Raw genomic sequence first — 22,688 nt, forward strand, 5'->3', positions numbered from 1 at the left:
TCCAGGACTTCTGAGTATAAGAGGAATGAAAAGATTTTGAGGCCAGGGACAATAGAGGGTCACCTGCTTCTTAAATGTCAACTGCTAAAATCAATCATAATACATAAAATGCAATGAAACCTGGTCCCCAGAGTTGTCAAGGATATGTTTGTGAAAGTAACTTACAATCTGCAGAATGTTCTATGGCTCTGTTAAGTAATTATCAAGGGACTTGCACAAGGCCACATGGCTGGGAGAGGCCAAGCAGATTGCCCCGTCCCCCAGGCCCTGTTTTTGGGGAGACTGCACAAAGGGAAAAGGTCTTAGGACAAGCTTCCCTGCTGAGTGATCTTGTCTAGGGCCCTTCTGAAAGAAAAGTCTCCTGGGACATTGAAAGATTTCAATTATCATGAAATCTCTGTAAGCTGGAAGTTTTCTACAAATACCATTATGCCCATAAGTTCCCCTCTGTTATTTCTTTCTAACTAAAGTCAGTGGTAGGTTTTTTGTCCTATCTCCAGATACAGTCACTCCACCTAACAATAGCAGAATATATGTTCTTCTCCAATGTACATGGTCCATTCTCCAAGATGGACCACATGTTGGCCACAAAACAAGTCTCCATAAATTTAAAAGATTGAAATCATACAAACTATCCTTTCCAATCACAGTGGAATGAAACTAGAAATCAATAACAGAAGGAAACTGGAAAACTCACAAATTTGTGGAAATTAAACAACATATTCCCAATCAACCAACAGATTGAAGGAGAAATCATAAAGAAAATTACCAAATACTGAGAGTAAAATTAAAACAAAACATACCATACCAAAACATATGGGATGCAGCAAAGGTAGTATGCAGAGGAAAATTAATAGCTGCACATGCATACATTTAAAAAAGATCTCAAATCTCAAAATCTAACTTTACACCTTGGGGAACAATAAAAAGAAGAGCAAACTAAACCCAAAGCTAATAGAAGGAAGGAATAATTAAGATTAGAGTGGAAATAAATAAAATAGAGATAGTTTATTAGCTATTTATTAGCTAATAAACTAATTCAACAAAGTTGCAGGGGACAAGATCAATGCACAAAAATCAGTTGTGTTCTGTATATATGCAATAAACAATCCAAGAGAGAAATTTAGAAAGAAAAAATCTTCTATTTACAATAGCACCGAAAAGAATAAAATACCTAGGAATAACTTTAACCAAGGAGGTGAAAGATTTGTACACTGAAAACTACAAACATTGCCAAAAAAAAAAAAAATTAAAGAGCCCTAAATAAATGGAAAGATATCCTATGTTCATGAATTGGAAGACTTAGCATTGTTTAAGATATCAGTACTATCCAAAGTGATATACGGATTCAAACCAATCCCTATCAAAATTCCAGCAGCCATTTTTGCAGAATTGGAAAAACTGATCTTCAAATTCTTATGGAATTTCGAGAGACTCAAATAGCGAAAACAATCTTGGAAAAGAAGAAAAAATCAGAGGACTCACACCTCCTGATTTCAAAACTTACTTCAAAGCTATGGTAATTAAAATGGTGTGGTACTGGCATGAGGATTAACAAACAGACCAATGGAATAAAAATGAGATTCAGAAATAAACCCATATATCTATGGTCAATTGATTTTCTACAAGGATGCCAAGTACACTCAGTGAGGAAAGATCAATCTCTTTAACAAATAGTGCTGGGACAACTGGATCTCCACATGCAAAAGAATGAAGTTCAAACCCTACCTTATGCCATATACAAAAATTAACTCAGAATGGATCAGAGACCTAAATAAAAGAGCAAAAAACTCTTAAAACTCTTAGAAGATAAGATAGGAGTAAATCTTCATGACTTGACTTTGGCAATGATACCAGAAGCATGAGAAACAAAAGAAAATATAGTAAGTTGAACGTCATCAAAATTAAAAATTCAGTGCATCAAAGTACATTATCGAGAAAGTAAAAAATACAGTCTACAGAATGGGAGAAAATATTTGAAAATCATATATCTGATAAGGGTTGAATAATCAGAATATATAAAAACTTCTAATGCTCAACAATAAAAAGACAACCCATTAAAAATAAGCAAAGAACTTGAATAAACATTTCTCTAATGAAGATATGCAAACGGCCAATAAGCACAGAAGAAGATGCTCAACATCACTAATCATTAGGGAAAAGCAAGTCAAAACCACAACAAGATACCACTTCATACCTACTAGGATGGCAATGTTTATATATATATATATATTTTTTTTAATTAAAATTTTGGTTTGCCCCAATGCCTCTGTGTTGAATAAATGAGTGGGTGAAGTGAGTATTTAATTTCACTTTATACTCTTAGTTTCTAGGACATGCCTGCTACATGGTGGGTGCTCAATAAATATTGAATTATTTATGACTTTTTACTTGGATATTAACTTACAACTGCAACTGAAATGTCAAATCCCAACCTTTGCCTGAATTTGGGAACAGTCAAGTTTTGATCTGAAAAACCTAAAGAGCTGCCTAACTTCCCATTTTTGATTGGTTGGTGGGGCCCTGTAATATATATATATATATATATATATATATATATATATATATATAAGTATTTTTAAACAGAAAAAAAGTGTTTGTGAGGATGTGGGAAAATTGGAACTCATACATTGCTGGTGGGAATGTAAAATGGTACAACTACTATGGAAAAGTTTCCCATTTCCCCAAAAAGCTAAACGTAGAATTACCATATGACCCAGCAGTTCCACTCCTAGGTATAGACCCCAAAGAATCAAAAACAGGAATGTGAACAGATATTTGCACACAGATATCTGAACATTTGTACAATGTTCACTCCAACATTATTCACAACAGCCAAAAGGTAGAAACAACCCAAGTGTCCATCAAAAGATGAATGGATAAACAACATAAAATATAGACATACACTGGAATGCTATTCAGCCATAAAATGGATGAAGTTCTGATGCACGCTACAACATGGATAAATTTGGGAAAGATTAAGCTAAGTGAAATAAGCTGGTCACTAAAGGACAAATACTGTGTGATTCCACCTTTACAACATACCTAGAATATTAGGTACTCCACAAACTTACTGTCATAGGCTTAGGAGGTGGATGAGCGGTTACCAGGGCCCGGGAGGGAGAGAAGGAAATGGGGAGTTATTGCCTAATGGGTACAGAGTTTCTGTATGGAGTGAAAAGTTTTGGAAATACATAGTGACAGTGGTTACATAGCAGTTTGAATGTTAATTAATGACACTGATTTATATGGTTAAAGTTGCAAATTTTATGTTACCTTTATTTTACTACAATTTTTTTTTAAAGCATGGGCTATGGATGGAGACAGAAAATAGAATGTGGTAAGTACTATGATGGTCATATATCCAAGGACAGATGGGGTGGGACTGGAACTGACTAATGGCCTAGGAAAGGAAGAGCCCAGGAAGACTTTATAGATGACGTACCACTTAAGTGAGCATTTTCAAGGTAAATAAAGTGGGAGAGGAGTACTAAAAACAGGGGGAAGAGCAATATTTATGGCAGAAGATGACGCTAGAGAGACACGTAGGGCGCAATCACGAGTATTCATCCTTTCCAATACCCGCCTTTTCCTGACTGGTGCATAAACTGTGACTAAAAAGAGCTTAGGCCAAAAGGACCATTGGGGAGGTGTCCTATCCTCACAAAGCACCATGATGGAGCTCTAGGAGGGAGCAGGTAGCAGGCATCTGTCTCAAAATTTACAAAGAGCAGAGCCAGGGGCGATCACACGCTGTCAGAGCAGGTGGAGGCAGGCTGGTCCTAGAATCCCATCTGGGACTGTACATGGGTGCCATGCTGATAAGATCAGCTAATGGAATCAAGAGTGGCTGCTTTCAACAGAGATGTGAGCAGATCAGTCAAGCAAGCAAAGAATCAATAAGGAGGGCACTTCAGTTCCCCAGCCAAGGTCTGGCAGAGAGAGTTCCGCGTGGATTTCTGACGAAGAGTCAGCAAGCGGAAAAGTCAACTAAAAATAGACACTCTTTTAACTTTTATGGGAACTCATAAGTGTATACCACACGATTTTATTAACATTAGAATTAATAATAGATGTTTGCAGGAAACACTACATGTTTCCAAACAACTCAACCATAGGGAATCCTAAGACTCTTTTAGGCTGTTGCCAGGTTATTTTATACGTCACTTACGATGAAGAAATCGATTCTAAAAATTCTGTGTATACTAAAGAACATATTTACTCTTTCATCTGTAGTAGTCTGTCACTCTCGTGTATGAATCTGGGAATTGTTCTAAACAATTCATACTAACAACTAGAAACTAAAGTGATTTCTTCAGCATCTATGATGTTTTGCTTTAGTGCATTACTTTTGAGGTTCTATTAATTAAATTCAATATTTGATACAGTTCCAGCTGTACAGCAACAACAAGAAAAAGCAGCAGTCATTATATTCAGTGGCTTGCAGTTTCTGTCCAGTCTACACCAGGCCCCTGAGCACCCCCGGGAGTGGGGAAGCAGAAAAGAGTCCTTAGGTCTGCTCTGGCTACGTGTCTGCAGCTATTAGCTCACTACCTCGGTCACTGGAAAATACTATGGGGCCACTTTTTTGAGGCAAAGCACACCATTTCCAGAAAGGCCTTTTTGAAATTCAAAGTCAGAATCTGGAAAGAGCCATCCGCCATCCACTGAGCTCATGGAGCCTGTTAGTTAGAATTCGCTTCAGTGACCGGCCACCAAGTCACCCCTTAACACCCCTGAGAGAATGTGACACAGGGCAGCTAGGCTCTTTTTCTTACTCAGATAGTGCCACAATGGTGCCGCATTAAAAGTCCACCTGGAACTCAGTGGCTTAAACACGCATGTGTGTGCCTAGGTTTGCGGGTCTGCAAGGGATTGCGCTGTGGCTGCCAGGCCTGGCTCAGCTGAGCGGCCCGGCTGCAGGTGAGGGTCTGCCTGGGCCGGCTGCCAGGCTGGTGCAGGGCTCAGCTGAAGGGGATGCGCACGTCTCTTCTACTATGCAGCTGCCCTTGTTCTTTGTTCTTATTTTTGTCTTTCACTCTTTTTCTGCCTTTTGTGGTTTTAATATTGAGCACTTTATATGATTCTATTTTCTCTCCTTTCTTAGAATATAAATTATACTTATTTTTTTTAACTGTTGTTAGTGGTTGCCCTAGAGTTTGCAATATACGTTTACAACTAATCCAAATAACACTATACCACGTCATGTGTAGTGTGAGTACCTTATAATAACAAAATAATCCTAATTTCCCCCATCCCTTGTTATCATTGCTGTCATTCATTTTATTTATATATAAGTGTACATATACACACATATGAAAAAGATGCAGAAGCATACATAATCGCATACATTGTTGCTATTATCATTCTCAATAAACTGTTATCCACTAAGTCAGTTAGAAATAAGAAAAATAAAAATTTTAATTTTACCTTTACTTACTCCTTTTTCAAAGCTCTTCCTTTCTTTATGTAGACCCAAGTTTCTGACCTATTTTTTATTCTCTCTAAAGAATTTGTTTAAACATTGCTTGCAAGGCAGGTCTACTGGCAACAAATTTCCTTGATTTTTGTTTGTTTATTTCTCCATTTTTGAAGGATAATTTTGTGGGATAAGGAATTCTAGATTGGTGGGGGTTTTCTCTCAACACTTTAAATGTTTCACTCCTTTTTTTTGAATTTATTTATTTATTTATTTTTATTTTATGGTTGCATTGTGTATTTGTTGCTGCGCGTGGGCTTTCTTTAGTTGCGGCGAGCGGGGGCTACTCTTCATTGTGGTTCACGGGCTTCTTATTGCGGTGGCTTCTCTTGATGCAGAGCACAGGCTCTATGTGCGTGGGCTTCAGTAGTTGTGGCACGCAGGCTCAGTAGTTGTGTCTCACAGGCTCTAGAGCACAGGCTCAGTAGTTGTGGTGCACGGGCTTAGTTGCTCCACGGCATGTGGGATCTTCCTGGACCAGGGCTCGAACGCATGTCCCCTGCATTGGCAGGTGGATTCCTAACCACTGTGTCACCAGGGAAGTCACTTTCACTCCTTCTATTGCCTGCCTGGTTTCTGAGCAGAAGCCACCTGTAATTCTTACCTTTGTTTCTCTGTAGATATAGGATTTTTTCCCTATCTTTGATTTTCTATAGTTTGAAAACAATATGCCTGAGTTATTTTGTTTTTGCATTCATTTATATTATCGTGTTCTCTGAGCTTCCTGGAGTTGTGTTTTGGTGTCTGACATTAATTTGGTAGAAATTATCAGCCATTATTGTTTCAAATATTTCTTCTGTTTCTTTCTCCCTTTCTTCTCCTTCTGGGTATTCCCATTTTTGGTGTGTTACCTGTAAGTGTTGTCTCACTGTCCTTGCATATTCTGTTCTGTTTTTCCGGTCTTTGTTTCTTTGCTTTTCAGTTAGGGAGGTTTCTATTGATACATCCTCCAGCTCAGAGATTCTCTCCTCAACTGTATCTAGTCTACTAAGAAGCCCATCAAAGGCATTCTTCATTTCTATGACAGTGTTTTTTATCTCTGGCATTTCTTTTTGGTTCTTTCTTAGGATTTCCATCTCTCCCCACTTACGTTGCCCATCTGCTCTTGCCTGCTGTCTCTTTTACCCCTTAACACATGAATTATAGTTGTAATAAATTCCCAATCTGAAGATTCCAACATCCCTGTCATGCCTGCTTCTGATGCTTGCTCTGTGTCTTCAAGTTATGGTGTTTTTTTTGCCTTTTGGTATGCCTCGTAAATTTTTTCTTGATAACCGGACATGCTGTACCAGCTAAAAGGAACTGCTGTAAATAGGTCTTTAGTAACGTGGTAAGGTATAAGGGGAGGGGAACCATTCTATAGTCCTATGATTAGGTCTCTTTCAGTGAGCCTGTGCTCTGGACTGTAGACTTCTCAAATGAGTCTTATTTTTTTCCTCCTCTCTTAGGTGGGAGAGGATGGCTAGAGTGGGCTAGAGTTGGGTATTTCCCTTTTCCCACGTGGAAGGCTGTTGCTGTCTGGAGTTGGGTGTTTCCCTTGCCCAGGTCTCTTGGGGTCTGATAATACCCCCAGCAGGTTCGGCTCTGGTTAACTAGTTTCTTCTGATGGAAGGCTTTGTTAAGAAGAACAGAGTGCACCAGCATATTTCAGAATGGCTCCTTTCCCCCTCCCCCTGCTAGAAGCATGAGGGAATTTTTCTCCGATATTTACTGTGGCAACCTGGTTGAGCTCCTGGAGGTAAGTTTCACAGTCGTGGAGGCCCCCTATGACCGGGTCCCCCTGGAGTTTTTAACTCTCAGAGTCATCCACACTGAGCCTCCGGCATTTGTCAATTACAGTTCTGACTTTCCTACCTTGGCACTCGTTCCCACGTAGTTTCTGTTTGTTTGTCTCTGCTCTGCTAAGTTTTCTCTGTGTTCATCTGTCTGTCTCTCCAGTCTTGGGGGCAGTGGTTTGCCTTCTGTCCTAGAAGAGTTGATTTTCTAGTCTGTTCAGCTTTTTACTTGTTAGGATGGAGTGGCAAATTCTAAGCTCCCTGCATGCAGAGCTGGAAACCAGAAGGGCTTTCCTTACTCTTTCAACATACTCTAAGAAGTAATGAGGTGGACCAAAGCAGAAATGATTACAGAAGCACAGACTGCCCAGACATAGATGCCGCTCCCATCCGACCCTCTGATCCTTCAGCGAAAGGGCTGCTCTACTCTGCAGGCTGCCGGCTGCCCCTCCGCTTTCTCCAGTGGTCACTTCCCTCAGGGCTCTTGGCTTGACATGCACGTTTTCAGCCTAACTCCTGCAGTGGTCATCCTTCTTGGGCTCCCATGCTGATTCATGATTCTCAGCCTGTCCCTTATTTCCCACCATAAGATAAACCCATTCCTTTTTGGCCAGTGTGTCCCCATTCCAGCCATGGCCAGAGACATAGGATTCAAGCGTCTTCGTCTCCGTAGGGCTGAGAATGTGGAGAGATTTACTCCGGTCCCAGGGTGAGGAATATGCTGTTATTGGCAAGGTAAATGATAATTCACCACCCTGCAGGTGACGCCCTTCCCACCATAAGCACACCGTCTAGCAATTCTCTAAGCCTTCGATAATCAGAGCCCATATAGAATGATAATTGCCTCACATCTCGTAACACCACAGTTGTTCGCTCACCTGGAGCGTGTAGCCTATGTTTACGTTAGCTTTTAGTGCCCACAGTAACTGTACTTATTTTACTTACAGTCAACTAGACCCCTAAGATTTAGTTAGATGTTCATTCCGTCCTGTTCCCCTGAAATTGTTTTGTTTTGGACACAAACAGGATTTCACACTTAACCATTTATTTGTTTGTCCCATAAATACTGTAAAAATGGAATCTACATAACTGAACCAGGTCCTGTCTTTAAGAAACTTTGAAATTAATAAGAGGACTGACCAAGGTCACCGGGACCTCTGATATAAGGCAGCGTGAGACGATTGACTCTCAGGGGCAGACTTTGTGCTGTTTGGATCGGGAGGGATTGCGAACTACTTCATGAAGGAAATAACTTTTTGAGTTGGGCCTAATAGGATGAATAGGGTTTTCAGAAACAGGTGGGTGGCTGGGCAGTTCAGATGACTGGAAGAGCAGGAAGAGAGGCAGAATGTTAGAGGCAAGATCTGGGAACAGCAAATAGCTAAGATAAAGAGATGGGCATCTGTAGGGAGTGGTAGGAGATAAAGTCAGAAGACAGGCTAAGTCCTAATGTGAGGGTCTTCAGTGCCATGCTGGGATATCAGGGCATTTGTTGGTCAGCAGTAGAAAGCCACTAGAACTAAGTAAGCCAGTAGAACTAATTAACTAATTAAGTAGCATGATTAAATCTTCTTTATGCCAGCCCATCATCCTAACCTGTTGAGATCCTTGAGTCTTTCATTAAAACGATGAGCTATCTCCTCCATCCCCAGACCCTATGCAGGTTTGATAAGTATCCTTGATTATGCTTCTCTAATTCAACTACAAAATATATAAAAGTTATAACCCTAGTCACAACTCTAAAAGTGACCTTCCTTCAGGGTGATTACTCAGATTCTTTGGGCTATGCTTATCCAACCATGTATCGCTCACGTATAGCAGCATCTAGTCCACAGATGCTATACTCACGTATAGCAGCATCTAGTCCACAGTTCTCAAGAGCAGATATTATTGATGGCTTATTTCAGTACACAGGATTTACACTCATTATCTTTTTTAAACCTTTCACCAGCCCTCTGAGATGAAGCTATTGAAGTTTACTGTGCATTCTTTTAAACTGCAAAATCTTTCCCATCCCAGACGCTTGAATCTCAACCTTGAATGGATTGGTCTTCAATCAATCTTCTAAGAAAGTATGGATTTTATCAAATAGATCCTTCATAAAACCTTTGGCGAACTGTAACTCCTTTAATATCTACCTGGTTAATATAAAGAATTGTAGAATTCACAAGATCGATTAGAAATTTCATTATTGTTTGTGTTTATTGAGGCTAACTAGAAAGTTTCAAGTCTGGCACAGGGGAATAATGAAATAGTTTCAACCTAGCCAAGAAGCTAAGTAGACCTGAATTTCCTGACAATTTTTAAATAACCTAACAGTACCAGCATGAGCCCTTAGTTGCCTAGGTAATAAAGCAGGTTTCCATGGAAACCCATTGGTCTGTATCAAAGAAACGCTTTGAATTTTAATGGGGTGAAAGAGCATCATCTAAGAAAGACCAAATAGTTATTGCTAACTTAACTGTTCTTGGTGGTGACGGCCTTTTATGTTCATATTTGTTAATAGCGGTGGTTGTTTTTGCCAGAAAAACAAGCTTTAGATATGCAAATAATCGTAATAGCTAATACTGTCTTCTCTCCTCTACACACCACAAGAGAGTTTCCTTTTTTTTAAAGAAATATTTATTTATTTTTGGCTGCACTGGATCTTCGTTGCAGCGCGCGGGCTTTCTCTAGTTGCGGCGAGCAGGGGCTACTCTTCGTTGCGGTGCGCAGGCTTCTCATTGCGGTGGCTTCTCTTGTTGCAGAACACGGGCCCTAGGTGTGTGGGCTTCAGTAGATGTGGTACGCGGGCTCAGTAGTTGTGGCTCGCGGGCTCTAGAGCGCAGGCTCAGTAGTTGTGGCGCACGGGCTCAGTTGCTCCACGGCATGTGGGATCTTCCCGAACCAGGGCTCGAACCCATGTCCCCTGCATTGGCAGGCGGATTCTTAACCACTGCACCACCAGGGAAGCCCTACCAGTATACTTTATATACTTAAACTATATACATACACACAAACACACACTCATTTTATCCTTACAGTAACTGAGGTTGAATTCCCTGGAGATCCAGCGGTTAGGACTCCGTGCTTTCACTGCTGAGGGCCTGGGTTCAATCCCTGGTCGGGGAACTAAGATCTCGCAAACTGAGTGGTGCAGCCAAAAAACAAAACAAAACAAAAAACAACAACTGAGGTAAGTGGTATTATTATCCTCATTTTACAGATGAGGAAACTCAGAGATAAGAAATTGGATAACTTACCTAACATCATACAACCAGTAAGAAGACAGCTGTGATGTGAAGTAAGGCAGTCTGGCTACTCCACACTAAGCCTTTATTCTGTTAGCTCTCTATACCCCCCTTGCCATCCCAGCTTGTATTCCCTCCATCCCCCTAACTTAATTTTATTATGATTTTTTTGTTTTAAGATTTTTTGATGTGGACCATTTTTAAAGCCTTTATTGAATTTGTTACAATATTGCTTCTGTTTTTGGTTTTGGTTTTTTGGCCCCGAGGCATGTGGGATCTTAGTTCCCCGGCCAGGGATTGAACCCATGCCCCCAGCAGTGGAAGGTGAAGTCTCAACCACTGGACCACCAAGGAAGTCCCGATTATGATTTTTAAATGAATAGTTAGTATTTACATTATTGTGGCTATGCCAACTTTGCTAATTGCTGAGCCAAGTAATATACTATTTACATATTTCTTTTCTGTTTTCTCCTTCCTTTTTACTGAGGCTTGATACTAGCCCTTTTGGGGAGTCTGAAATTCTACCTACCTATTGTTAATTTTTTTCTCAAATGTGCCAGTGTTTCTGCCATATGCACATTAACAGTTTGTGTGTTTATTTCCTGAGAACACTTTCCTTCCTTCTTTCTGCTACGATATATATTGGTTGCTCTCTGCAAAGATTTCATTGTGAGATTTCCCTTTGTGCCACAGATCCTCTTTCCTGGATCCTGTGCCATGTCTTTCTTTTGATTTCTTGTTTTTGGTGGAAGGTATTCTCCATAGCCCGTTACAGGAAAGTGTATGAGAGGTTTTCGAAAATCTGAAAATGTCTCTATCCTGCCCTCACATTTGATTGATAGTTTAGCTGGCTCTCGAATTCTAAGCTGCAAATAATTCTCCCTCAGAATCTTAAAGGTATTTGATTTGCTGTCATTTGGCTTCTGATGTCACTTGAGAAAGACAAGGCCATTCTGATTGCTAGTAATTTGTAAGTAGTCTTTATTTAGCTTAATAGAAGTTTCCAGGGGCATCTCTGGTGCTCTGAACTTTCACAACATGCCTCGATTTGAGTCTCTTCCACACCTTTTGCTAGGCACACGGTGAGCCTTTTCCATCTAGAGTCTTGTGTCCTTTGGTTCTGGGAAATTTCCTCCCCTCTCTTTTCTCTCTTCCCTGAACTATTAGTAGGATGTTGGATTTAAAGGACTGATTCCCTAATTTTCTTTCTTTCTCTTATATTCCATCTTACTCTTATTTTGTTTGTATTTCAGGAAGATTGTATCAAGTTCCTTTTATTTCTGTACCTCAAGTAACAAAGACTTAAAGTCATGCCTTCAGCAAGATAGGAGTTTAAGTATCTCTCATGCAAAAGTCCAGAGGTAGGCTGCCCAGTGTTGGCATGACAGCTCTGCTCTGTGAAGAGGTCCCATCGGGCTCCTTCTATGCCCACATTTGCATCACGGATCACACCAGTTAACTTTTTAGGAAAGTTTCCTTAGTTGCAAGAAAATACTTCTACTCGCATGTCAAGAATTAGTCACATAGCTGTATCTACATCTCAGTTGGAGAATCCACTCGGCCACATATTTTATGCGTGTCTTGGACAATTGGAATCCTCTTGTCATCTATAAGTACATTGTCTAATCTGGTAGCTGCTACCTACATGTGGCCGCTGAGGACTTGACATGTGATTAGTCCAGATTAACATGTGTTTTAAGTTAAAATACACACTGGATTTAGAATAGTATGAAAAAAGGAAAATATTTTAGGTTGATTATAGGATAAAATGATAATATTTTTAATATATTGGGTTAAAAGAAATATATTATTATAATTCATTCCGCCTGCTTCTGTTTTCTATTTTACTTTTTTTAATGTGGCTACTAGAAAATTTTAAACTACATATGTGGCTTGCCTTATATTTCTATTGGATAACGCAGCTCTATAAAATGGGAATAATAGAGTGCCTACCTCAATGGCGCTCTATTATTAAATGAGAAAGATTAAATGAGATCCTAAGTGTAAAATGTTTAGCCCAGTGCCTGACAAAGAGTAAATACTCGGAAAAAGGAAAATAGACTAGTTAATAACGTAGTGTTTCATTGACTCTAACACGTCCATTCTTGTTCCTGCATTTTCACACCTCGGACTCATCGTACGGGGGATGACACCCAACTGTCGCCAGACCCCAGTCATAACATAGTTGTCACCGCCTGTGTGTGCATACACATCGAAAGCACTAGCATTCCGTACTTGCAGAGTGAGTGTCCGTGGCCTAGAAGACAATCTAGGAGATCAAGAAGGGGGCACTCTTAACCTGTAAGAATCAAAATGTTAAGGAGACAGGTGGAGGGTCATTCTGATGTGTTTAAGCAACATTCCCCAAATAGGAGTGAAGAGTAAGCTCCCTGTACCTAATTACAAAGTTGGCTGAATTGTTCAGCACCAATGGCTTTTAGCTCTTCAGTGGATCTGGAAAGACAAGAGGAGGGGAGGGGAGAAGATACGGTAAGAGGACTTGCTCAAAGTGCCTAATGCCATTGATGATAAGATTGGTGGAAAAACACAGACATTGGTGACCGAATCAAAAAGTGGTTCTGATGACTGGAACTCAAAATGTAATGAAGTTTCATGAATACCTTAATCAATTTCTGCTCTTATTTTCCTTCTTCTGTATGTATTACTGTGATATGATTTTTTTTAATTCATGCCTAAATATGTCTAAGTTTAAGATAAGAATCTTAGGTAATGAAAAAGCATTGTGTTATAGTTTAATTGGCAGCGCTTTTTCCTTTCTTAGGGGTACGTAAAACAATGGGGCAAATTCTAATTAATGCATTTTAGATTGATGAAACATAGTATTATTCCCTTTAAAGGACTTCTAAGTCCAAGATCAAGTGACCTCTAAAATATAGAATACTAATAACTAACACTTATGTTCTTTTTCCTATGACACTTTTCTAACATACTAATATAGAATTTATTGTTTATGGTTATTGCTTATTGTCTCCCTGCTAGGTAGAGCAGCAGTTTTCATCTATATTGTTCTCTGATGTCTCCCAAGCCCCTAAAACAGTGCCTGGCACAGAGTAAGTTCTCAATAAATATTTGTTGAGTGAATGAATGAAATCTTTGTAAGTGCTGTTCTAAGTGCTCTGCTTGGATTATTCCATTTAACTTTCACAAGAAACCTAAGTAGATATTACAATCATCAACATTTTCAGTTAAGGAAACCCATGTATGTAAAAGTTCAGGAACCTGTCCAAGGTCACACAGCTTGACATCACTGGCGGGGGAGGGGGGCAGGATTCAAGCCCAGTCTGGTTCTGAACCTACACTCTTATCCACTGAACTTTGCTGCCTCTAATACTGCCTGTGTTTCCCTTCTTGATTTAACTCCTGCTGAGCTCCCGCTGCATTTGGTGCGTGCCTCTCTCATAGGTCTTATTACTCTTTATTAGAGGAGAGTATGGCCTGTGTCCTCCATAAGACTGAGCTTCTCAAGGACCAAGATCTATCCTTATTCATCTTTATTTCCCCAAGGCTGACCACAGTGCCTGGCACTGTGCAAGCTATGTAAATACAGAGCAAGAAGCATGAAAGAAGGATCAACGGTTCCCAACTGGCAGCTGAAGCATTAGTAGATCCGATGAAAAGGAAAAGCTTAGAAAGAGAAGCTTTCCTGGAGAAAGAATACTACGAGTTCCAGTTTTGAACTTATTGCGGTGATGGAAGGACAAACAAATGGAGATAGCCATCAAGGGACTTGGAAAGAGAAAATGGGCACAAAGGTTCCATTAGGACTAAAACATAGACTTCCAAGTCTTTTTGAAAGAAGTGCTAACTGAAGCTCCGGGGGTGAATCAGCTCACCATGGAAAACAGAATGCAAAGGAAAGAAAAAGAGAGAAAAAAAGGCAGCATCTTGGAGCGTACCTATAGTTAATAGGAGGAAAAAGGGCAAGGAGTCAGCATAGAGATCTAAAAGAAATTCAGAAGGATCTCTGCAGGAACACTGAAGTCAAAGGAATCTTTCTTGTTTGTGTCCCTGAGTAGGTGTCTGTGATGACTGCTTTGTAAAACAGTACAGATTATAAATAAAAAAGTCCGTGGGCACCAACAGAAAAACAACACATACGTTTTCAGTGCTACTGGGTCTGTCTGGCCCTGCCCACCATTGGTTTGGGGAGCAACTTAGTTCAGACCGGAGAATACCCACATGAAACTCCTCTCGATGGTAACACGACATGTCTTCCACCTCTTCACACTGACTTCTCTTCGCCTCCTCTCTCCTCCAAACATAGGCTGGAGATTACACCCTCTCTGTATCAAAACAGCACATCTGAAATCATCTCATGGCACCCACGTTCTTTTACTTGCCCATAGTCTCCCAAATTTTGTAAGGTGAATGTGGCCTCTCCAACTCTTATCCTGCATTATTGCTGTTGTTATTAACATGTATATATATACATATATATATATATTTTTTTTTTTACCATATCTACACCTCAAAATTTCTCTCTTCTAGTTGTTTTTGCTCTGTTGGCTAGACCACAGAGCTCCTTGAGAGTAAGCGGGTGGGGGAAGGGGCATTACTGCAATTCATTGAATCTCTTTGGTAATGCTTTCCTTATCTCTGCCCTAGGCCTACTACTGACCAGTAGGAATTGCTTAGCTGCCCAAGTGACAGTTAGCACTAGAGACTACTGACTTTTGACCTTGAAGGCCACAGAAGATGGTAAATCCATTAAAAACTTAGTCATCACACTATAAATATTCTGAATGACCATTATTTTTACCTTTCTGTGAATCAAATGTACTAAAGATGACCTTTCTCAGGCCAACTACTCTACTTTACTCAAAAATTATGACACGTATCATGCATATATGTGACATATATTCGTTCTCATTCACAGAAGAGTGTATAAGATGTACTTGTACAGTTTATTTAAAGAATAATTATAAAACAAATACCCAGTTTCAGAAACAGAACATTGTCAGCCCCTCAGAAGCCCTCCCTGGTCATATCCCGTTTCTCTTTTCTTAATAGTTTTGCTATTTAATGTATGTATCCTTAACAGGAGAGTTGAGTTTTGCATTTCTGAACCTTATGTAAGTGGAAACACGTGGTATCTATTCTTTGATTGACTTGCTGCTTTCACTCAATACTGAGACTCATCATATTATTATAAATGGTTATAGTTGTTCATTTTCATTGGTGCATTATACTTCACCTTATGACATCATAATTTATCCATTCTATTGTTGATATAAGTTTGGACTGTATGTTGTTTTTAGCTATTACAAACTTGCAGATATACAAGAGATTCTGAATAGAATTGCTGAGCGATAGCAAATGTGTATCTTCAACTTTACTAAAGTCACAGTTTTCCAAAGTGACTGTATCAATTTATACTACCATTAGAGTATCTCTTGTTGCGGAGCATGGACTCTAGGTGCGTGGGCTTCAGTAGTTGTAGTTGTGGCTCACGGGCTCTAGCGCACAGGCTCAGTAGTTGTGGTGCACAGGCTTAGTTGTTCGGTGGCATGTGGCATCTTTCTGGACCGGGGATCAAACCCATGTCCTCTAGATTGGCAGGTGGATTCTTAACCACTGTGCCACCAGGGAAGCCTGATGTAGGTGTTTTTCATATATTCTGGGTACTAATTCCTTGTTATATGCTTTGCAAACTTCTTCTCCCATATTGTGACTCTTCCACTCACTTTATGGTGTTATTTGGTAAACAAAAGTCCTTAATTTTAATGTAGTTGAATTTATTGATCTTTTCCTTTATGGCTAAAAAGAAATTATTCTCAATCCTAAAGTCATAAAATCATTCTTCCATACAGGTCCACAAAATTTATCTGAAATACTTGGAGACAGATGTGTTCTGGAATACAGACTTTTTTGGATATTGGAAAAGTACCATGGAACATACAATGTATACTATGTAACAAGAACTGGGACAGTACCTATAATCAAAAATACCAGTATTTCTACAGTAAAACATATAGTCAACTAAGTGATATATAAATAATGACTATCGTGGCACTAAGTTACATTTTTCAACAAATGAGTTCCAAAGAGTTTGATGTTTCAAGGTTTGGGGATTTTGTAATTAGTACAAAAGTTATGGTAGCCTCATACAATAAAAATGGAATTATTTCAAAGTTTGAAGGAACTTACCAGTGGAGCCATTGACCTGGAATTTATGTGTGAACCTTCATTACTACTGATTCAAATTTTTAATGGTTTGGGACTATTCATATTTTCTTCTCTTTAGTCAGCTAGTTGTTTTTCTTGAGATTTGTATAACATCTACATTTTTTTTTTTTCTTATCAAAACATGTTCTAATATCCCTCATCCCTTGGCTGCCTTCTTTTTTCTGTTTTGTTTTTTCTTTTTCTGTCTTCTGTTATTCTCTTGTCCTGAAACACTCTACACAGACCTAAATACCAGCACGTTTTATCCCATTTATTTATTTTTTTTTAACATCTTTATTGGAGTATAATTGCTTTACAATGGTATGTTAGTTTCAGCTTCACAACAAAATGAATCAGTTATATATACACATATATTCCCATATCTCTTCCTGCTTGCGTCTCCCTCCCTCCCACCCTCCCTATCCCACCCCTCCAGGCGGTCACAAAGCACCGAGCTGATCTCCCTGTGCTATGCGGCTGCTTCCCACTAGCTAACTGCCCTACGTTTGGTAGTGTATATATGTCCATGCCTCTTTATCGCTTTGTCACAGTTTACCCTTCCCCCTCCCCATAGCCTCAAGTCCATTCTCTAGTAAGTCTGTGTCTTTATTCCTGTTTCACCCCTAGGTTTTTCATGACATTTTTTTTTTTAAATTCCATATATATGTGTTAGCATACGGTATTTGTCTCTCTCTTTCTGACTTACTTCACTCTGTATGACAGACTCTAGGTCCATCCACCTCACTACAAATAGCTCAATTTCGTCTCTTTTTATGGCTGAGTAATATTCCATTGTATATATGTGCCACATCTTCTTTATCCATTCATCCGATGATGGACACTTAGGTTGTTTCCATCTCTGGGCTATTGTAAATAGAGCTGCAATGAACATTTTGGTACATGACTCTTTTTGAATTATGGTTTTCTCAGGGTATATGCCCAGTAGTGGGATTGCTGGGTCATATGGTAGTTCTATTTGTAGCTTTTTAAGGAACCTCCATACTGTTCTCCACAGTGGCTGTATCAATTTACATTCCCACCAACAGTGTAAGAGGGTTCCCTTTTCTCCACACCCTCTCCAGCATTTATTGTTTCTAGATTTTTTGAAGATGGCCATTCTGACTGGTGTGAGATGATATCTCATTGTAGTTTTGATTTGCATTTCTCTCATGATTAGTGATGTTGAGCATTCTTTCATGTGTTTGTTGGCACTCTGTATATCTTCTTTGGAGAAATGTCTATTTAGGTCTTCTGCCCATTTTTGGATTGGGTTGTTTGTTCTTTTGTTATTAAGCTGCATGAGCTGCTTATAAATTTTGGAGATTAATCCTTTGTCAGTTGCTTCATTTGCAAATATTTTCTCCCATTCTGAGGGTTGTCTTTTGGTCTTCTTTATGGTTTCCTTTGCTGCGCAAAAGCTTTTAAGTTTCATTAGGTCCCATTTGTTTACTTTTGTTTTTATTTCCATTTCTCTAGGAGGTGGGTCAAAAAGGACCTTGCTGTGATTTATGTCATAGAGTGTTCTGCCTATGTTTTCCTCTAAGAGTTTGATAGTTTCTGGCCTTACATTTAGGTCTTTAATCCATTTTGAGCTTATTTTTGTGTATGGTGTTAGGGAGTGATCTAATCTCATACTTTTACATGTAGCTGTCCAGTTTTCCCAGCACCACTTATTGAAGAGGCTGTCCTTTCTCCACTGTACATTTCTGCCTCCTTTGTCAAAGATAAGGTGACCATATGTGCGTGGGTTTATCTCTGGGCTTTCTATCCTGTTCCATTGATCTATCTTTCTGTTTTTGTGCCAGTACCATACCGTCTTGATAACTGTAGCTTTGTAGTATAGTCTGAAGTCTGGGAGCCTGATTCCTCCAGTTCCTTCTTTCGTTCTCAAGATTGCTTTGGCTATTCGGGGTCTTTTGTGTTTCCATACAAATTGCAAAATTTTTTGTTCTAGTTCTGTGAAAAATGCCAGTGGTAGTTTGATAGGGATTGCATTGAATCTATAGATTGCTTTGGGTAGTAGAGTCATTTTCACAATGTTGATTCTTCCAATCCAAGAACATGGTATATCTCTCCATCTATTTGTATCATCTTTAATTTCTTTCATCAGTGTCTTATAATTTTCTGCATACAGGTCTTTTGTCTCCTTAGGTAGGTTTATTCCTAGATATTTTATTCTTTTTGTTGCAGTGGTAAATGGGAGTGTTTTCTTGATTTCACTTTCAGATTTTTCATCATTAGTGTATACGAATGCCAGAGATTTCTGTGCATTAATTTTGTATCCTGCCACTTTACCAAATTCATTGCTTAGCTCTAGTAGTTTTCTGGTAGCATCTTTAGGGTTCTCTACGTATAGGATCATGTCATCTGCAAACAGTGACAGCTTTACTTCTTCTTTTCCGATTTGGATTCCTTTTATTTCCTTTTCTTCTCTGATTGCTGTGGCTAAAACTTCCAAAACTATGTTGAATAAGAGTGGTGAGAGTGGGCAACCTTGTCTTGTTCCTGATCTTAGTGGAAATGCTTTCAGTTTTTCACCATTGAGGATGATGTTGGCTGTGGGCTTGTCATATATGGCCTTTATTATGTTGAGGAAAGTTCCCTCTATGCCTACTTTCTGCAGGGTTTTTATCATAAATGGCTGTTGAATTTTGTCAAAAGCTTTCTCTGCATCTATTGAGATGATCATATGGTTTTTCTCCTTCAGTTTGTTAATATGGTTTATTACATTGATAGATTTGCGTATATTGAAGAATCCTTGCATTCCTGGAATAAACCCCACTTGATCATGGTGTATGATCCTTTTAATGTGCTGTTGGATTCTGTTTGCTAGTATTTTGTTGAGGATTTTTGCATCTATGTTCATCAGTGATATTGGCCTGTAGTTTTCTTTCTTTGTGACATCCTTGTCTGGTTTTGGTATCAAGGTGATGGTGGCCTCATAGAAGGAGTTTGGGAGTGTTCCTCCCTCTGCTATATTTTGGAAGAGTTTGAGAAGGATAGGTGTTAGCTCTTCTCTAAATGTTTGATAGAATTCACCTGTGAAGCCATCTGGTCCTGGGCTTTTCTGGAAGCTTTTTTAATCACAGTTTCAATTTCAGTCATCTACATTTTATTTGCATCAAATTGTTTACAAGATGTTCTGTTTTGATTTCTAAAGTATAGTTTTTGTTATTGACGTAGGTTGTTAACATTTCTCTTTTTATTGCTTAATACTGTTAAATATTTGTCAATTTTATTAGTCTTTTCCAAAAAAAAAAAAAAAAAATCAACTTCTGGATTTTTACAATCTACTCTATGCAGTGGTGTGCTAGTTAATTAGCTCTGAACATAACAAAAGAAAACACTACCAGAAGAGGTGTGCACAGTTGGCTCTCCTGAGCCAGTACAAGGCAGTGTCTGGCACACCACTACTTTCATTTCCCATTTCATTCATTTCTGCTTTCAGCATTATGTCCCTCCTTCCACTTTCCTTAATTTTGCTCTCCTTTTTCTAACTTCTTGAAAGGGAATGTTTAGCTAAAGACCTTTCAGCCTCTTTTCTAATGTACTTACTTAAGGCTATAAACTTCCCTCTACGTATTATACGTTAACTTTATTCCACAGGTGTTGCTATTGTATTTTATTATTCAGCTCAAAAAATTTTCTCATTACCATTATGACTCTTTGGCTGTGGGTTACATGGACTTGTTTTTATAGTTCTTTATTGATTTCTAGCTTAACAGCACTGTGCTCAAAAAACACGTGCTGAATGATTTCAATCTTTAAAATTCGTTGAGAGTTGCTTTACAGCTAAGTATGCAGTTGATTTTGGTAATATGTCATGTTTGCGTTCCAAAAAACATGTTCTGATTTTGGTTGTGTTTTTCTGTGTATATTCATTAGGTCAAGTTTGTACATCATGTTATTCAAATTTTCTATACCCTTACTGATTTTCCTTTTGTTTGTCTTAACAATGACTGGGAAAGGCCTGTTAAAATCACCCACTATGGCCATGTATTTTTTTCTTTATAATTTCATCGATTCCCTTTATATATTTTATATATATATATATATTATTAAGTGCATAAAAATTTTTAACTTTAAATATATTTTTTTCAACTCATAAGTCATTCAAGACTCCTTCCATCCTTTTTGTGTCTCATTAGTCATACTTAAAAGATACTATCTTTATATAAACTGCCCTTGATAGACACAGTATAAAATAATTGGTGGCCCTGGTAAAGCTAAAGCAATCCACTTATTAGACTCCATTAACTATTACAGAAATCCTTCCCATATTGTAGAACATATGTTTGGTGGTACTTAGGCTTCACACAGCCAACCTGAAAATCTGTGTATGTTTATTTGTAAAGGATTAAATACCAGCACTGAGTGCAGAGCTCTAAACTGCTTGTGAGTTTTATAAGCACTTAGAATTCAACAGGACTAGATGATGGCGCAGATGGGATCTTTAAGAGACCTGGACGACTGACCTGTATCTAGAAACGTGCTTTCAAATAAAGATTCTGCTGACATATTCACTAAAATATTAAAAAGAGCATCTTTCAAAATATCTGGAGCAGCGCTTTTCATTCCTTTTGAAAAACACCTCGGCGTTTAGGGAGTAAAAAAAGCCACAAGTAAGATTAAAACAATAATACAGGTATTAATTTTACCCACTCTCCTGACCAATTTGTATTACCTCCGGCAACTTTCAGATCCAAGTCCAAAGATCTTAGCTGTAAACTCTAATCAGGCTCACATTTTAATCCCACGAACTATCAGATCTCAGCCGACTGGAACTTGGCTTTCATATTCTTTCACTAGATGTCTCCCCATACCAACTGAAAGGATCTTGTCCATCTACAGAAGAAAGCCGTAAGGGTTCAAGCAAGGGAAAGGTGATAATGTTGGTAAATGTAACAGGATCAAATGTGAATCAGGAAACTGGGAGCTTGGTGCCCTGGGTTCTCAGCTCAGTCACTTATTTGCCATGTGTCCTGGGGTGTCACCCGCCTCTTTCTGGGATCGCTTCTTTCTTTTTTTTCCTTTAATTTAAAAAGCGAGGAGTTAAGCCTTCACGGCCCTTTAACGCTTCGTCCCGCTCTCATCTCAGGTGCCAACTTTCACACAAAGCCACCGTTTCCGGCAGGGCTCGCACGTTAAGCTTTCCGAACGGCGCTTGGCGAGATATATGCAGAAATTTAGATTCATGAAAGAAGCACAGTTCGTTAAAATCACAAAAAACTGCAGGGAGAGAGGCACCGAGACGTTAACAAAGCCAAGCCCGCTCTGAGGAGTGCCCGGATCCCACCCACTTCCCACCCCCACGGCCCCAGGACCCGCCTCCCTCGCCCGAGCAGGCCCGGAAGTCACTGCGACAGGTAAGAGAACGGAACGGGAAGTCCCGCCCTCCTGGAACAGCGAACGGTAGCCCGTAAGGTTCATTCCAAGGCCAGCGCGTTCGCCGCGTGAATTGTTTCCTTGAGGGGGCGGGGTTCTACAACGCTTGAGCTCCAGCGGGCGAGGAGGCAGTGCGCCGCCAGTCTTCGGCACCGCGTCCTTCTTTCTCGGTTGTTGGGCTGCGTGCCTCTCCTCCAGTCGGCGCCGAAGGAAGCCTGGTTCTGGGCGGGCGGAGAGGTGGGCTTGCTGGCGGGGCTGGCGGGGCTGGCGGGGCGGGCCGGGGAGGGTATGGACCCCGGAGGTCGCTGACTTTCTGCGAGCCTCGGGCTCCTCTTCTGCAAGACGCAGCAGCACTCCGTGTCCTGCCTGGTGATTTTGCCCTCGTGCATTTATTTGTATAGCACTTTGGTTCGAACAGCAACCTCGTAAAATGGGCACCGCTCCCCTGTTTTACCGAAGGGGAAACAGGCTCGAGAGAATAAGTGAAGTGTCTTAAGTGGCAGACCGTGTGAGAGCCGTAATTCTAACTCCGGCTTTCTTTTTTTTTTTTTTTTTTTTTTGCGGTACGCGGGCCTCTCACAGCTGTGGCCTCTCCCGTTGCGGAGCGCAGGCTCCGGACGCGCAGGCTCAGCG

At 39.8% G+C, this 22,688-nt stretch overlaps 1 protein-coding gene across 1 annotated transcript in view; it reads left to right on the top strand.

Moving 5' to 3' along the window:
• Positions 1 to 16,775, top strand: part of SLC35F3 (solute carrier family 35 member F3) — a 311,515-nt gene extending 294,740 nt beyond the window's left edge. Inside the window, exon 9 of the transcript XR_007471239.1 lies at positions 16,316 to 16,775. The gene's annotated coding sequence lies outside the window, so the exon portion shown is untranslated. The remainder of the gene's footprint in view (positions 1 to 16,315) is intronic.
• Positions 16,776 to 22,688: the final 5,913 nt, after the last annotated feature.

This window comes from Orcinus orca, chromosome 14, assembly GCF_937001465.1.
Source record: "Orcinus orca chromosome 14, mOrcOrc1.1, whole genome shotgun sequence".
Taxonomy (NCBI): Eukaryota; Metazoa; Chordata; class Mammalia; order Artiodactyla; family Delphinidae; genus Orcinus; species Orcinus orca.